This window comes from Cydia fagiglandana, chromosome 2 (assembly GCF_963556715.1).
Source record: "Cydia fagiglandana chromosome 2, ilCydFagi1.1, whole genome shotgun sequence".
NCBI lineage: Eukaryota > Metazoa > Arthropoda > Insecta > Lepidoptera > Tortricidae > Cydia > Cydia fagiglandana.
In genome coordinates, this window is record NC_085933.1 from 14,788,672 (window position 1) to 14,805,847 (window position 17,176).

Here is a 17,176-nt window from a genome sequence, read left to right on the forward strand (position 1 = left end):
GGCTCGCTCGGCTTCGCGAGCGACGGCTCGCTCGGCTTCGGGAGCGACGGCTCACTTCGCTGCGCGAGCCACGGCGTGCTTGGCTGCGTGGCCAACGGCTTAAGCGGCTGCGCGAACGATGCCCTGTGTGGTCGTGCGGCCAATTGGTCAGCCGCCTACGTGACGGAGTCAGTTGTCGGGATGGTCTGCGAGACGTCGGCCGCCTCCTTTGACTTCACGGCCGCCGCTCGTCGGTGGGATGTGAAGGGGAGTAGACATTTACGTATTGGTCAGGTTCCACTGGAATTGAGCATGCATTTGCGCACAATTTATTCTTTGTAAATAAAAGGGGATTATACTTCAGCCCCGAAAAGTAGCTAGTGGTAATAACTAAAAACTTTATGTGTTTAACGTAGCTTTGTTGTAGCTTAAGTAGAATATTAAAACACGTTTTTAATTTTAAACAATTTAAAGGCATGCTAACGTATTATTAGTACTCAAGTATGAACTAATATTACTGTATCGATGTGTTGTCAACTGACAGACTTTTTTTTTTATTAAAAAGAAAAAAAACCTTGTAACATAAGCCTCTCATTGGATAAGCACATAGCAGGTTCGGAGAAATAATCATTAAAAAAAAACCATACATTACTATTATTTTGTAAGTAAAAAAAAATGCCACTTTGTTCTTTGAATAATAAATCTATGCCACACGTGTTCAGCATTATTTTATCTTCATATTACTGCATTCAATATCTCAACGTGGAATATCACCATGGACTGTGACTTCGTAAGGTAATTTAAACAACAAAAAAAAAAAAACTGTTCATACCCACTTCTGAGATGTTGAACACTATAGCTCTCTCAATCGAGATTTAGGCAAATAAGTAGGAAACGTATTTACACTTTACTTGAAATACTGTTCTGCTTGATTGATAGTGCCACTATTACCGTCTTAATCATGGGAGAGGAGCCTTAATTATAAAATACTGTTAATTTTATTGTAACTATGCTTTTAGACATTAGGGTCCCTCACATTAATTAAGTTGGAGAAGGAAGGTAATGGTATAGTAATTTGAATAAAAGAAATGGAATTAACACTTACTCTTATATTTGGCAAACCTTTTTACAACACCTTTAATTCAATACCATTTCACTTTAACTCGATTATCACATAGATTATCACTCTTCGACCACTAGTGATGAACTGTCCTGGTTGGCGCAATGGCTGGTTTTTATATTGACAATCAACTGTCAGAAAGGGCGCCAACCGGAAGTTCATTACTAGTCGCAACATTCTAATCATGAACAATTTTCAACAGATATTGCAAGAAGTATATTATTTGACAATTTGATTTATAAATGGTCGCTTAATAATATTACAGACTGTTAAAGGTGAACTTCCGTTATTCCCGCCAATAAGAGACTGTCAACAATCAGAAATGGCGCCAGCCGGAAGTTCGGCTTTAAGTGAGATATCAACCAGTGGTTTCCAAATAAACATTTTAATCTAAACTGGTACACAGCAAAGTCACATTAAATAATCACGTAATTATACAGTTGTTAACACGGAGTTTCGTCTTTCTGGTCATTAGCCTGGACACCAACACTTTGTGAAGAGCAGCTGTGCACCGGAGAGCGTTCTGAATTCGGGTTTGGATCTCCTCTTCCCTCCGATTGCTGTCTGTGACGATACACCCAAGATATTTAAATTTCTCTACACCTTTGTAAGAGGTTTGTCCTATAGTGAGATCTTTCCTACGAATAGAGTTATTTCTGTATCGCTTCATATGAAGGTACTCAGTTTTCTCCTGACTAATTCGTAGGCCAACCTTCACTGCCTCTTCCTCTAGGCTCTGAGCAGCCCTACGGACATCCGCCTCGTTTTCTCCCAGGAGGGCTAGGTCGTCTGCATACCCAATAATTCGGTGTCTACCGTTCAACTCTACTCCGCCACCAGAGGCTATAACTTTCTTGGTGACATATTCGAGCACCAAGTTGAAAAGTATGGGAGAGATTGAAAAGTATGACAGTATTGATCGTGAGTCGCTGTACTGCATTCTGCAATCGTTTAAAATACCCAATAAGCTGGTGAGGATGCTGAGAGTCGCTACTTCAACGAGCAAAATGACGGTGAAAACGGGAGTCGGCCTAACAGACCAGTTTGATGTCGGTACGGGTCTCAAGCAAGGGGATGCGCTCTCTCCCATACTCTCCCACTCACGCTTGACTGCACATTTCTAATAGGACAGACAGACAGACGCACGAGTGATCCGATAAGGGTTCCGTTTTTACCTTTTGAGGTACGGAACCCTAACAATATCGATATGTTTAATACGAATCAAAATACGACCCATCACTGGAACGAATCGTAGGATTGTGTAACCGCCAGCACATCGTTCACAGTTCGAGTTTAGAATAAAAACTAAACAATTAATAATATCACGCCAGTACACCAATTCCACACACCTCTAGAACCCAAATCATTTATTTCTTTTCAAATCGGTTAGAGAGAATGAGATGCAAGTATTGTATAAAGTCGATTCTTGCTGAGTAGGTGTATTGAATAGTTTAAACTGTTTGAATTCGGTGGCATCGACCTAATATCTGAGCATAGACGAAGCAAAAACGTGATCGGAAATAATGATGTTTATTTGTTAGAGTTTCGGCGTTATGTTGTCGAATATAATGGCTCCTCTATATGATGGGCCAGCGCCGGCCACTCCAAGGGACGCAGCCATGCGGTAGAATGAGATAGCAATATCACTTGCTCCCTCTAACGCATAAATGCGTCCCTTGGAGTGGCCGGCGCTGGCCCATCGTGTAGAGGAGACATAAGGCCTAGTTGTTGTGGCATTCAAATGTATCGAATATAGGGTACGGGCACCTACTACCTACTACTCTATGAAAAACACTCAGGCGATTTATATTCGAAAGTACTTACGTTTGAACACGTTATTCAAATGTGTTTATTAAATGTCTGAAGTTGAAGTTGAAGAAGTGAGAGACGCCTACTTAACCACAATAAATATGTTACTTGCAAAAAGTCGCGAAATTAATCTGAAAACAAGGTTAAAATAGTTTCTCATCTTTTATATATGCAATACATATATATATCCTATACGTACATTATTCAGTTTTACCTTGACTCCAGATTGAGGTGTTTTATTTACCTTTAACTAAGTGCTGTTATTTATTCCGCTTGTAGCTCACTGACGTAACTAGTTGATCAGATGCAACAAATTGAATCCAGAATAATAAATACTGTTTATTCATAAAGTCTAAATTTGTTTGATTTTACCACTGTGAAAACACAACATACTTATTAATAAATGACGTGAGTGGGTTTGTATCCTTAATGCATATTAGTATCGTTTTATATGTACATTAATATGTATACCTACTTATAAAGATTAGGTTTTTCATGTTGCGAGTATATATTGCGACATTTGGAGGCTTTCCAATTCTGAGTCGAATAACAAAATACACAACAAGTAAAGGAGGGAAGGCCTTTATTTTGCTCACTTTCCCACTAAAATAGGCTAACAAAAAAAAACGAGTTTTCGAGTCTTAAGATATTATCATAAACATATGAAGAGTGGCTTGCATCAGATGCGACATTTGTATGTAAGCTACTATGCCTACTACTACTTAAGCAGGTATATGGCGAATCACCTTATATTTATCACCTATGATTTTTTTTGTAGGTGAAAAATGGGAACCAAGATTTTCTGAGCACTTTTAATGTCACTTCTTTCACCCATTTCTAATCAGTTCCAATTTTACTAGAAATTGCATTGAAGTACCGTTATAAGACATTTTATCACGGAGTCCGAAAAGCTAATACGAGATCACGTTTCTTAGTAAAAAGGAGGACTAACATTGTCGTCTGAAACTTCGTTTCATTACGGGAGTTACGCAAACAGTGAGTCAGCCGAATTCCTAGGCCGGGTGATTACTAGATACCGATCAGGCAGTGACCCGCGCCGGCCGATCGCCGATTAGCCTTAAATGACGGCTCAAATACGAGCCTGGACCACGACACGACTATACGTTATTGGGCTGACTAAGAGAATTAGATTTTATGAAGCGCCTAACTAAAATCAAGATAATATTATGGGAGCTGTTACAAGAGTAGCTTACCTTGTTAGGGTTCCGTACCCAAAGGGTAAAACGGGACCCTATTACTAAGACTTCGCTGTCCGTCCGTCCGTCCATCCGTCTGTCTGTCACCAGGCTGTATCTCACGAACCGTGATAGCTCTGACAGTTAAAATTTTCACAGATGATGTATTTCTGTTGCCGCTATAACAACAAATACTAAAAACAGAATAAAATAAATATTTAAATGGGGCTCCCATACAACAAACGTGATTTTTGACCGTAATTAAGCAACGTCGGGCGGGGTCAGTACTTTGATGGGTGACCGTTTTTTTTTGCCGTTTTTTGCATTATGGTACGGAACCCTTCGTGCGCGAGTCCGACTCGCACTTGCCCGGTCCCATTGACTACGAATGTCGTAAAGGGTTCGAAACGAAACATCGGAGGGGATGTACCTATTAAAATTAATTATACGCCACATAATCCGTTTCCATAGTATTATATATTCCATGACATGAGTAACTATATTGCAATAACCGAAGACAATATTAAATAAGTAAAAATGTAATGTAAGTTTTAGTAACAAGAGCCTAAAATTAACTTTTTTAAGTCATGTCACATTGTGGTCTGCATCAAAAGCTTGTTTTATAAAAGCTTGATACACTTAATTCCCTGCCATCTCACTTGTAAAGCCCTCGTCTGATTAAAGTGTAATAGCTGGGAGCTTAGTACGCAAGCTGTAGTAATTACGGACGTGTACGTACTGTAATTTTTTGCTGACGCTACCGGGAACTTTGCTAGGGTTGACACTTCTTCTTCTTATGGTGCCATATCCTATCGGATGTCGGCGATCATCATGCGAAAGTTTTCTTTGTCCTTTGCCGTTCTAGAAAGAGTGGCGGCGTCCTTGGTACCGGTCCTATCCCTAATATTTGAGGGTTTAAGGGTTGACACATTTTACCATTTTTAGTGCCAAGCGCCTATACAAAATGAACACAGTGTTCTTGGCAGTGAATGTGTTAAACAAAACTGAGACTATCTGGGCATCAGAGGGCTCATGCATTATTTATGTATATAGGTAGTTTTAGCAGGGCTTATGCATTATTTTTATATATAGGTAGAGTTAGCCTTTGCCCAGCAGTGGGATACCTTATAGGCTCGAAAAGAAATAGGTAGTATGTGTGTAGTCAATAAATAATTTTAATAACCAAAATCAATAACAGCAACCACTGATATTAACCGAAAAGGACGCGAAAGTATAGTATACTAGTAGTCATTATTGTCATCGTCAGTCTCATGAAACATTTGCGCAAAATGCAAACGTGTCAGTAAATTTAATAGGGCTCCAGCTTTTATTTAAGTAAAAAATTCCAGATATGTACTTACCTATTTATTTGTTTGTTATTGGTAAATAAACTTATATACATTTATTTATCGCAATTTGTATTTGCATGGAAAATAATGGTAATACAGTTTTGCTATACGCAGAACACACCTTAAGCCTAAAACAGGCAGCCCTAGGAAACCGATGTCGTAAAAGGCTTGTAAAGAGAAAAAATATAGGTAATAGTGGCGTAAGATAGGTACATGGAAGTATTATAGTGGACAATTATTAAAAAAAAAAATACCTAAATAGAAAATATAAGCAGTTTTCAAAATAAGTCGTGGGGTATCGTAATAGAATAGTTATAAAAATTGATAGGTTTCACTCAGTCATCATAATTATTATGAGCGTCAGTTTACTTAGCAGTCTTAGCTCCCCCTAATTAATATTACGACAAGTAAAGTTTGTCAGTCGATGATATATTATATTGACTGCAAGAATACATAATCATGTCGTAAATACATGGGAATGAAATGTGTTTTAGTTTTATACAAGCATGGACTTTAGGAAGAAAATAATATTTGTATCGGGTGCGATACTCAAGGAAACCGTATAGGAAAATTGTTTTACGTAAATACAAATTTTCAATCAGACTTATGGGCGAGTACCATTACATAGGTAGTAGGTACCATTAGGTACATTAATATAGGAAGTCACGAGTATTCCCACATATACTATATGTATCTCAGCCTACCATTAGGTAGAAGCCAGTTTTACAGGGCAATTACTGGCCAGTGGTAAGTAATATGCGACCAGTGTGCGTGCTACTGCGTGCTACGTAAAATATAATAATGTTGGGCTTCCTATACGGGTTTCCTTGGGGCCATATTCTGAACATACGAAGTGACACGGCGATATTACACGTCATGCTCTGTCGGTGTACGTTCATTAAAACTTCATGCACATTCTTGTAGGCATTCTCATTAAATATGATGCTGACGCAGATTAGCCGTTAACAGAAGACCAAGCACCCACTGACTTCTGGAGGACTATTCAATATCGCAATATTTCAACTGCTTGTTGAATAGCGCCTCATACTTGAAGCAGAACTAGGGGTGTAGGTTTGATTGCTGTTTAATTAAAGTAAACCTAGTATTTGGCTGTTTCCCTTCCTTCTTAGGACGCTGTAATAAACACTACAATTGTCCTCGTACGTACTGTAGAGTTCTACGTAAATAGTATGGCGATGGCGTGATGTTAATCAAATTCCAAATTCATCTGATGAGGACATCTTCATGAAATTAGTATGTTGTATTTATTTGTCATAAAACAAAAGTCGGCGGGAATAGAGTTCTGTGGACATCAATAACAATAGGAACGATTGCTGCTGACTGTATATCCAGTAGAAATCTGTATGTAAACACGGGATCCGGTAACGATTGGGCAGATATCTCTTATTACGCGCGCATACGTAATGACGCAGGATGGAGTTGAATTATCTGCTGGATATACATGAGATTATCTCCTGGATAGGGTTCTTAGATGGGATAAGGATTAATGATTATTTTCAAAGCCTTGTTCGAAACGGTACTTTCATAGTCAATTTGATAAACCTGTTATTTACATCGACTGTGTGATTATCGTGTCCCTTGTCTACTCCAATATTATAAACTTACCTGCTTACTTAAATTGTAGGTGCCCTGTGCTATGACATCTTGTTATAGAAAACGTGTAGGTATGTAGATCCAAATTAAACTAACGAATAATAGCGTACCTGTATAAACTCAAAAACATTACAAACCCCTTTTGGAGTAGTCGCTCCGACAAGGATAATAATGCAATGCTGATGAAGTGTTTCAATTTTGCAAATTGCGTTATTTTTATAAATATAGACTCTAATAACAATGTTGCAACTAATTTAACTAATGCTCTGACCACGACTCAAAAAGAGAGTATATTTTCAACGAGCCTCAAACAAAAATCCAAAGACATTTAACCTCAACTATGATAGATCACTAGTGCATTCATAATTTTAAGCTGCAAGCAAAACGTAACCAAACACCATGAGCATAAGGTTCAAATTGTTTTATGTCCAGAAAAAAGACGAGACGTTATTTCTTAAGACGAGGCTCTCGTCGTGACTCCTTGTGAGGAAGTTGCAATTTTCTTTTTAATTTCTTATACTTAGCTTGAATGGCTTTGGTTAAGCTAGAAGGATAAACTATAGCTCGCTTCTACATTAACTAAGACTTTTTCTGTTTGTTTGTCTGTAAGCAATCTGCTTGAGAAGTATGAAATTACAGGTTCGTAATAGGGTTTTTTGCAGAAGGGAAAATTGATGATGTTGACTCTTTTAGCTAAGCATTGTTATTAAAGACATTACTTACGTTTTTTTTCATAGAGTTTAAGTTTAGAAGTGGGATCAGTTAAATCAATTTTACAATAGCTACATACGCTGTCGTACAAAATCACTGAACACCACTTTAGTTAGAAGTATTTTATTCGGTAGGTACTTCATCAATGTACCGGTCTATACCTGGTGTGGCCTGTAACATGAGCAAATAATTAAAACATAGATTGTACTCCTCAAACGGTGACACTTTTGTTCAACAACTTTTAAAAATTGTCAAATATTTAGACTCTCTATTTTTCATACAAAATAAATATTATATTCAATGGACGCCATCGCCACGCCATATCATTGTGATTGACGTTGCTTGTCAAGCCTTAAACATAACAAAATTCGCAATACATTGCGTCTTTGAATAACCTTTAAAGTGTATTAAAAATCAAACTACAAGTTATTTTCAAAAGTCGCTGAACAAATGTTGATCAGTATGAGGAGTACAGCCTACAGTTAAATTTTTTGCTCATATTACAGGCCACACCCGGTATATTATTATCAACATGTTACTGTCGCATTAATAATACATAATACCTACCATTAACAAAAACGCGACCAATGACCCTTTTACAAATTGACATTCTTACCAACGGTTTTTCAAACATAGACAAAAAGTGACGGTTAGTTACAGTCTTCTAATATGACTAACTTCCATCTAATTAACAATTCTGATCACATCAAGATTAGGTACTCAAGCAGTTCAATGACTTAGAGTAAGTTTTGTTATTATTATTTAAAATTTTAACTTCAGAGTTCATATTATTTAAAATTTTAACTTCTGAGTAAATAAGCATTCGTGCAAATATAGACTGGTCATATTTTTCATAAAATCGATTTCGACTGGCAAAGCATATTACTTTTTGGCAACCGGGTTTTTTAACCTAATTAGACCCCGCTGAATCCGAATTTGCCGGTTGCTCGATCGAAATCTTGACCGGAAGTGAGATATTTGACATTAAAGGTCCCTTTTTTTCGTTTTTCGTAAATAACTCTTAAACGGTGGTGCATAGCAAAAAATGTTCTATCACATAAGTATTCTGCATAAAATTGCCTACAAGAAAGATTCAGTACAATTTTTCGCTAGGATCAATATTCAAAGAGATTTTAACGCGGGAAATTTTATTATAATCACTTCTAAGGTCCCGTTTTTTAGGTTTTCGTAAATAACTCATAAACGGTGGCCAATATCAAAAAATGTTGATAGACGTTAATAATCTACACAAAATTTTGAACAAAAAAGATTCAGTACACTTTTTGCAGGGATCAATATTTAAAAAGATAATAAAGAGGGAAAGTTAATTATAATAAATTCTAAGGTTCCTTGTTTTTATTTTTTCGTTAATAATTTGAAAAGTATGACTCATAGCAAAAAAAAATCTTATACATAAATAATAAACGTAAAATTTCCTACAAGAAATATGCAGAACACTTTTCGCTAGGATCAATATTTAAAAAGACAAAGCAGCGGGTAAGTTAATTATAATCAATTTTAAAGTCTCTTTTTAGTTTTTTGTAAATAAATCGTAAACGGTGTCCCAAAGCGAAATAGGTTTATAAGAATAAATTATCTACATAAAATTTCCTCCAAAAAACATCTAGAACACTTTTCTCTAGGATCAATATTTCAAGCGATATTAAAGGAATAAAGTTAATTACAATCAGTTCACAGGTCACTTTTTTTTAGTTTTTCGTAAATAACTCGTAAACGGTGGCCCGTTGCAAAACAATATTCTACATAAATATTAAACATAAAATTGTCCACAAAAAAGGTTCTGTACACTTTTTCGCTACGATCAATATTTAAAGAGCAAATTCGGATTCAGCGGGGTCTAATTAGGTTAAAAAACCCGGTTGCCAAAAAGTAATATGATTTGCCAGTCGCATCAAGAAGGAGAGCGATTTTGAATTTTTTTGTCTAGTCTAATAGAAATTATGAATGAAATTGCTCAGTCAGTTTCAGAGGAGAGGTCAGTTTTGAATTGAACGAATCACAATCAGGAATGCTTATCTATTTATATTACTTTATGTACGAACTAAAAACTTGTTTGATAAAAATACCTATTACAAGATGACTAAATTATTTCTGGATAATTTGTAGTCAGACAGCCACATCGGATTGTGTTTAGAAAATGTTAAATGAATTATTTGATAGGAATTCCTATTGTATAGGTACATAGTTTGTTTAACGAATATTTCAATTTAAATAAAAATAATTTACTATTACATATTACTAAACAAGAAATAACTTGAAGATGATCTGAAATTAAGCTTAAAAACCACACTTTTATAATAATTACCTACTAGCGTTACACACCATATGTGATACTTATGTATGTAGGTACATTGTTGTGCATATTAATGTAGGTACTGGATTATGTTCCTGCACATACTGTTTATTAAATCAGGAAACATCATAACTCTACTATTAAGTAACACAGTACTCCGGAAATCTAAGCCCCGACACCCACAAAGAGTGAAACCCACGCCCAATCAGCTAGAACAAAAGGACTTTTACTATTGCGCCTGATTCGACACTTTTACTGCCACAAAATGGCCGCTTTCACTTCGCGCCAATTTTCGCGCCCTTTCTCTGAATAAAGACAATGGCATTACGGATAATTGTTGGCTAAATGTTACGTTGTCTGGCAAGCGAGAATCACTTAAGTCATTTGATAAAGTGGCTATTATAGTTCAGCGGCTTGACGTATTTTGACTTAGGCATCAAATACCACCCTCAGGTTGAAACTTACGTTCATTTTAAAAACTGGTGGTCTATAAAATTGTGTATTTGCCGTATTCATTGACATAACAAAACTATGTTAGAAACGTTATGATCCAAGAGGGCCACAAAAAACCATAGTGCGATATAAGTCACAGAAAATGAAAAACAAAACAATTCACATAAAAAAGAAACCCGCCTAAACAAAAACATATTTTTTTACTATACGTACCTAAAGAAGAGATAAATAATTAGGCTCATTATTTAATGTCCTTCACTAACTTCCTGATTACTCACGAATAAATTGTACATTAATGTATCATAAATAACTAAATCAACTGAAGTAACTTCAGCAAACTCTAGAAATTTCATCAATGGTCTGACACTCGCGATTGTCAGTGACATGATAATAGCAAGCGGCAAAATGTCTGCGGCGAATAGACGCAAGCGCCAATTGTAACAGCCTGTGTCGAGTACACTCAGCCCGATATTATCTATAGTGTTATTTGTTATAGTCACTACTCGTGTATTTCGGGTAGTATACGAAACATTCTTAGAATGAGCGAGATACGAAGTATACATTTACATTTACAGTAGAGTAATATTAAATTCAGAGACGACAATGCTTACGCGGTGCTTGTTTTTGGTTTACTTCCTTGTCAAATACTGGGGGTACCTTAGCTCAAATAATTCATAGTCTGACTTTACTTTCTCTACCTTGGAATTTATTAGTATTAGATTTATTGATTTGTTTGTCAGAGGCCAGTAAGTTATCTGCAATAGATAAAGATATTTGTTGGGGTTGGGACACCTTTTGTATTCTTGCCTTAATAAAATACTTACATTATTTCATGTTACGCAAAATTTACTGTATTAATATTACAGTAACCAGGTGGTAGTCCCGTAAATCATTTAAATGAAAGTCCATTGTTCATTTTCGTTTGAAATTGATTTAACATTTTGCGTATATATTACTAGTGAAAATAAAAGGCGGTCAAAAAGTTACAAGCCAAAACCGCATATTCTCTTAGGTTAGCATTTCCTTCAGTAATTATCATGATATCTAATTCAAGCAATGAAATAATATATTATTATATTTCCTTTTTGCTTCGACTGTACATTTCATACGTCATTTAACGTAACAGCGATAATGCCTCCTATTGTAAGCAAATTTTAAAAGGACACTTCGATCGGGTGAGATGAATTTTGCAACTACTAATGTCGCGTTTTTATACCAAGCATCAAACGAAAAACGACTTTGTGGCTATTTATAAACGTTATAATATCGCTCAATAAACTTGTAGGGACATAAGACCGTAAGTGATTGTTGATAGTATGGAAAGATGACGTGACGTGACGTGACGCGCTGTTCTTTCATTTGTACGACACGTACCGTTGGGAAATATGTCAGCTAGCGCTTATTATTTGTAAATAATCATTATTTCGTAATAAAACATCACGTAATGTTATTTTTGTTGTCACTACGTCCCTATGAGATAATATACGAGTATACAGCATAGCGTGCATAGATAGAAATCGCAACTGGAATCGATGTCACTGAGTTGTGTTGGCTTTGGCATAGTTAGGTAAGTTCGCTTTTAAATATATAAATAAAGTTTAAATTTACTTACTTATATAGTAGTATACCCTATAATGGACGTGGAACCAGTAATGGGACAAAAAAACATAATTCCTCTAAAATAAGTATCTAAAAGTAGTTTATAAACACTGGCTGTATATTATCATAAATAAGAGTCCTAGAGCTGTTTCAGTTTAAAGTTTCATTAAATTTGGTTGCTTTTTAAGAAATTGGCGTCAACCCAAAAGTTGTCGTGTCGCTGAAAAAAAATACCACTACGAATTCTTAACAACTTCGCTAAGAGAGGTGAGTTAATTTATTAAATTTTAATTATTTAATACTTGATGAAAACTAGATTGTGTTTTGTTAATTGCGTTTACCATGAGATAAGGTATACAACACACTACATTGTGACTCCACAGATGTAAAAAAATAATGGTATTTGGCCCAATCCCATTATAGGAGCTGTAAAACTGCGTACCTCCTATGATGGGACAATTGACAGAATGATGCTTGCCATGCCATAATTTCATGTTTAAACAATACAGAAGTAAAATGTAGTTACGAAATATGTAAATCAGGAGGTATTCTCGGACTTCGGATAAATTAATATCGTTTTTCCAAAACTTTTATTTAACTTGCCCTGTTACTTAGTGTGGGTCCAATCTTGGTAGCTGAATTTGAGCCACTTTTCGATTTCCGATTCAGTTGAAATTTTGTGTAAGTACGTAATTAAGTATGCAAATCGAATGATAATGCAATATTATGATAACATGGACCTAATCTGATGATGGAGACAGGAGGTGGCCATGGGAACTTTATCGCAATAAACCCTAACTGGATCGAATACAATAATAATTGGCGGTGTAAAGAAAAATACATTCAGCGATAAAAGCTTATACCAAAAATTGATTTTTTTGCCGTAACTTATTCCCCATTTCAATATTTCATACTGATAGATCAATGTCCATTATAGGGGGCCCATTACTGGATCCACGTTCATTACCGGGGGCCCATTACTGGAGCTTTGGTGTCCATGACTGGAGAAAAAAAGCATAGTTTTAATTTGTTAAATATGTGGAAACTAATTGCAGTATCTTTGATACAACACGCCTAAAACATGAAAGACGGATAGGACTTTCATCTTTTAACACGCTAAGCGGTAGATCATTTACATGTATAAGGGAAATATCATAAATACTCCAAATTTCCTCTTAAATGTCCCATGACTGGTGCTGGTACTATATATTTGTTCAGTGAATTCAAAAACTATATGCCTTAAAAGACCTGTCCTGGTAGGCTTCCGTAGCTCAATTGGTTAAGAGCAACACACGGATTGTGGAGGATGCGGGTTCAAGTCCTGCCGGAAGCGTAAATTTTTCCATTTTTTCCTTTAATATAAAATTTGGAATGCCTTAAAAGGTATCTATTTTTTTATTTTCTGACAGAATTATTGTGTAATTTGAGAAAAATAAAACTCAGAACTGAGCCGTGTTTATTTTCCCCTATTTTTTAATACCTATGTATAATAAACTACGAATACGGGTACATACCTTTTTGTCACAGCGATGGATGTGTCTTCTGAAACAAAAAAACTTTATAGTGAAATTGTTGACACCTGGCTAGGTTTATATGTAAACATATGTAGATGGCAGGATTTTAAATATCTAGTTTAAGGCCTATGACCAAAGTTGAGCAACTCAAATGCTGTGATGAACTTAATTACTAAGCATTTTTAGGGTTCCGTACCCAAAGGGTAAAACGGGACCCTATTACTAAGACTTCGCTGTCCGTCCGTCCGTCCGTCCGTTCGTCCGTCCGTCTGTCACCAGGCTGTATCTCACGAACCGTGATAGCTAGACAGTTGAAATTTTCACAGATGATGTATTTCTGTTGCCGCTATAACAACAAATACTAAAAACAGAACAAAATAAAGATTTAAATGGGGCTCCCGTACAACAAACGTGATTTTTGACCAAAGTTAAGCAACGTCGGGCGTGGTCAGTACTTGGATGGGTGAGCGTTTTTTTTGCTTTTTTTTTGTTTTTTTTTTGCTATATGGTACGGAACCCTTCATGCGCGAGTCCGACTCGCACTTGCCCGGTTTTTCTTTTAAATATATATGCTGTAATCTGTATACAATAAAATAGACTTTAGCCGTTGTAAAGTGTGACATGTGGTAATAGAAAACGTATAACCTATGTAACAAACTTAAAATGCTTTCCTGTCTAACATGAGCGTGTGTCGTGTCTTAATAAATCCAGGTGTAACATATGGCCTAGATAAACCTAGCCCACACTGTTCGAGCATCAAACTTAATCATATAGTAACAAGGGGTTAAAGCAGTGGAAGTGGTTTATTTAGAATATTAAAAGTAGTTATTGGTAGTGCTTGCACTTTGCTCATTGGCACAGATTCTTTAGTCTCCGTAAATTTAGTAGGTACAAACTAGTAATGTCTGATTTTTCAAGCATTTGAATGAAATGTGTTGAATTTATAACACGCGAACGTATTAGCAAGTATTAGTACCTTACCTAAACATTAACCCCCTTATTCATAAACGTTTACTAAATTTGATAAGCCGATAATAATCGTTTGTCCCTTTCCATCATACCAATACGTCGGAAAGGGACTAACGATTATTATCGGCTTGTCAACTTTAGTAGACGTTTATGAATAAGGGGGTTAAATGGATGTCATGTAGTTATTCGAACGATATAATTTTAGAGTTCCGTAATTTAAATATCGACTATTTGTTGACAAAATTGTGGCACTTTGAATATTTTTTGTAGGCAATATACATATACGTATTGAATATTTTAGTATATGCACTTACTATATTTTTTGTCGGCTGCATCATATAAGTCGTAATTATTATGAAATTTATGAAAAAAATAATTATCAATATGAGCTCAACTGCCCTTAAAACGTAAGATTGTAACGAGGTAAGGAGTGAAGCCATTTAACGCGTCTACATCATACTTTTGTCTCGGACATTTATTTTTATTTGTGATGTGGATACTAACTACAAGTTAGAACATAAAGAGAATCTAGGCTAGACAATCTCTGTGCTAAGTACACCTACAAATCTCCTGCGCTCCAGTAAAGAAAAATTTGCTTTAATTCTTACTACCTGCTACCTGCAAGGCGATCAAACGAGTATCGCCCCAAGGGTGGAAGTGGTGGACACCGCGAGCGCAGGCGATTGTACCTTCTAGCATTCAAAGGTCTGTGTATCGCCGGGGACACGGTAATTACTCGTCGGATAATTCGGCCACGCTCACTTTCCGATCTTGTTAATGTGCACATAGATATTAATTGCGATTAAAACGTGTGTTGTTTCTGTTTACAAAATCAAAGTGGGCTGTAATAGTTTCTTGCTACAGATTTAACCGAGTAAGACATAAGAAACTGCTGATTGATTGCCTAACGACTAGACTAGGTTTATTATTTATTTATTTATTTATTTATAAAAAATAAAACAGAAAAAAGAGAATTGTTGATCACATCACATAACATCAAAGTTGATCAACGATTATATTCTACAAGACAGCCGTAGTAAAATCAAGAATTAGAAAATAAAGTTTTCTATAAAAATAAAGAGATTTTCATACCTTCGTCATGGTTTCTCAACATAGATGTAAAAGAAGTAGCTTTTCAGTCAATTCAACAAATTTAAGCCGCCTTATTAAATCTTTACATAAAGCAACCTTGGCATCACTTTTTGCATAATCAACGTCGAGATAATTTGTTCAACACAAAAGATACGTAACAATTTAATAATCCGTGATAATAATAGCCTCATTGAAGACGGCTTAATTAAGGGCTCATTTTATTTCACTATTTTTTACTATTGCTATTTGTTTCGCAAATAACTATTCATATATTTCATTACACCTATTGATACTGGCATGTTGTTTTGCAAGTTGCACTTAAAATTATTACTTACAGCATTTGTCTTTTAAATGGCACTCATAAAAATAAGGCTCTATGTTGCATTACGATGTTGTTTGGTTGTCCCTTTTGCATTCATTATAACCGAGTGGTTAGTCTTGCGACTGTCGTAGTATTAGTGCTCTAATACTTACTAGAAACCGGCATACATTTGCAAAGACTTTCAAACTCAAGTCAGTCACATGCGTTAATTTTTTTAAATGCGATATAGTTTATTTAACGTCTTAAAGCACTCTTTACCAGTCTACCATAAGGTTAAACACATACCACTGCGAGAGAAACAAAAGCAGGAAGAAAATAACAAGTCGAAATTCGTTGATGATGAAGCTGAGCTGATGAAACCTTTATCAGCTTTATTTTATCGTGTTATAGGTATGAAATGCAGAAATAATAATGGGGCTGTTATAGGTATGAAATGAAGAAATAATAATCCAATAAAACCTAGTTTCCCCTCTGGGTTGGCAGGTCAGATGGCAGTCGCTCCCGTAAAAACTAGTGCCTACGTCAATTATTGGGATTAGTTGTCAAGCGGACCCCAGACTCCCATGAGCCGTGGCAAAAATGCCGAGATAACGCGAGGAAGAAGAAGAAGTATGAAATAATAAATTTGCCCACAAAATAAAATGTAGCTTAGCCCCCACCATAATTAAAAACTTGATAATACTAAATTAGGATTTCGTTATAAGAATCTTTATGGTGGCCTAAATATGTTCTTAATCTATAATAATCCCAAGGTCGTGCGTAAGTGCTGACAGTGAAAGTAAGTGAAGTATCACACTCATAGCAATACAATAGTGTTCGTTTCAATGAGGCCAGATTAATTCATAATTAATTTAATTTTAATTGTATGCATACAACGCTGACATGAGTCTGCGCTTGCCTTTGTTGGGATCAGACGGATTGCGACACGGATTTCGACTCATACAGGTAGCATGTTAGGCCTAGCCAGAGGTAAAGAAAAAATGTATCGGTATGACAGATGCTACGAAAACTCACGTGACTATTTATATATTAAAATACATTATTTTGGAAAACCACTCAATAAGTAGTTCTTTACAGGAAAACCGATAAGAATTCTACGGTCCACCGTGAGGTAAGTCCGACTTAAGAAAACATT

At 35.9% G+C, this 17,176-nt stretch overlaps 1 non-coding gene across 1 annotated transcript; it reads left to right on the top strand.

The window, feature by feature from the left end:
• The first annotated feature begins 13,404 nt into the window (after window positions 1–13,404).
• On the top strand, window positions 13,405–13,477 carry Trnas-gga (transfer RNA serine (anticodon GGA)). The gene has a single exon. It is a non-coding gene; the product is annotated as a tRNA-Ser (tRNA).
• Window positions 13,478–17,176: the final 3,699 nt, after the last annotated feature.